This window comes from Engystomops pustulosus, chromosome 6 (genome assembly GCF_040894005.1).
Source record: "Engystomops pustulosus chromosome 6, aEngPut4.maternal, whole genome shotgun sequence".
Taxonomy (NCBI): Eukaryota; Metazoa; Chordata; class Amphibia; order Anura; family Leptodactylidae; genus Engystomops; species Engystomops pustulosus.
In genome coordinates this window covers 123,790,558-123,792,444 of record NC_092416.1, presented here as the reverse complement: position 1 = coordinate 123,792,444, position 1,887 = coordinate 123,790,558, and the positions used below count along the sequence as shown (strand labels likewise).

General features: G+C 46.1%; 1 non-coding gene across 1 annotated transcript; it reads right to left on the bottom strand.

Moving 5' to 3' along the window:
- Positions 1–233: 233 nt before the first annotated feature.
- On the bottom strand, positions 234–305 carry TRNAE-CUC (transfer RNA glutamic acid (anticodon CUC)). Its single transcript has one exon. It is a non-coding gene; the product is annotated as a tRNA-Glu (tRNA).
- Between the last annotated feature and the right edge of the window lie 1,582 nt (positions 306–1,887).

Sequence of the window (1,887 nt, the reverse complement as noted above, 5' to 3'; positions counted from 1 at the left end):
CACGCCGTAATAGTACGGTGTGGAGCGTTAAGGGTTAAATGTATTTTCATGTCGAATCTGAACATTTGCTGAAATAACTATACATATAAATATTTTGTTATTTGCAACAAACTTGTAATTTTACTATATTTTCTTAAAGTTGTTTTAACATTGTTCTTTCACTATTTCTCTCCTTATAAGCTAAGATTACATTAGAAAAACAAAATAAGAATTTACAGTTGTATAAAAGTGATTTCCCTGACCGGGAATCGAACCCGGGCCGCGGCGGTGAGAGCGCCGAATCCTAACCACTAGACCACCAGGGAAGGTGACTGTTTCAGACGATCATGAGCTCTAAATCTTATACCAGTGCCCTCTGCTGGCCTTTTTAAAGCAATAGCAGTCAGAAGTTACAAAGTAATTGCCGAACTATTACCATATTATACCTGCAGCTATTGTTCATGTGCATATCCTGTAACAGACCTCCTTACTATCCTGTGAAGACAGTCTGGCTCACTACCTAATCTTCACCCATACATGCCAGCCCCCGGAGAGGGGTATAACCGTAGAGCAGGCTTATACTTAACACTTTGAAATCCCACATTCAAAAGCCAGTTAATCACAAAGTTTGTTATATAGTTTTTAATTATTGTATCTTTTTCTAAAGCAGAATTTTATTGAAATACACATAAATGTGTTTAAATTGACATCTCATAATACATTCCTTTATGTTTCTCTCGCCTTCCAAAACAAGGCATGAACATTGATCAGTGGTAAGAAAAAAACAAAAACCCTGAACAATTGTTAGCTCAGATGATGCTGTATAAAGGTTTATTATTATAAGAACAATACCACTTGAAGTGGAACTGTTCTTAGTGAATAAAGAAACTGCACAGTTAGTGAGAAAAAGGGTTTAAAACCATGTAAATTAGCTGGAGGCACTCAGACTGACGTCACCTTAGTGCCTCACAGGATCGGCCCGCTTTTAATTTATTCACGCCCCGCACTGCTAGTCCTGCCTTCTCCAGCCCCGGCTCTCTGACATCACTGGCTGCTGAGAGTGCTCAGGAGATTGTGCCATTTATTCACTAACAACAGTTCCACTTACCGTATATACCGGCGTATAAGACGACTTTTGAAGACAGAAAAATCTTCTGTCTTCTCTGGGGTCGTCTTATACGCCGGTAATCGTCTTATACGCCGGTAATGACGGCGTATAAGACGATCGCGGTCGGATCGCGCTGCATGGAGAGGGCTCACGGGCTGAGCCCTCTCCATAGCCGGTAAGTCTTTGCTGCATATTGCAGCAAAGGCTTACCGGTAACACCCGCGATCGGTGCTAGCACCGATCGCGGGTGTTTTCACAGCGATGGCTGCCGGCAAAGCTGCCGGCAGCCTCAAAAAGATGCGCATGGGACATACTCACCGCGCCGTCTTCTTTCTTCTGCTAGGCGCCGCCATGTTTTTCCCCGGGGCGGCGCCTAGTATGACGTCAGCAGCGGCGCGTCATACTAGGCGCCTGCCGGGGAACATCAATGGCGGCGCGGAACACTGAAGACGAGCCGCGCGAACATCGGGGCCACCGGAGGGTGAGTATATAAGTTTATTTATTTTTTAATGCTGTGCTGTATACTACTGGGGGCAGTGCTGTATACCACTGGGGGCTGTGCTGTATACCACTGGGGGCTGTGCTGTATACCACTGGGGGTTGTGCTCTATACCACTGGGGGCTGTGCTGTATACTACTGGCGGCTCTGCTGTATACCACTGGGGGCAGGCTATATACCACTGGGGGCTGTGCTGTATACTACTGGGGGCTGTGCTGTATACTACTGGGGGCTGTGCTGTATACCACTGGGGGCAGGCTATATACCACTGGGGGCTGTGCTGTATACTACTGGGGGCTGT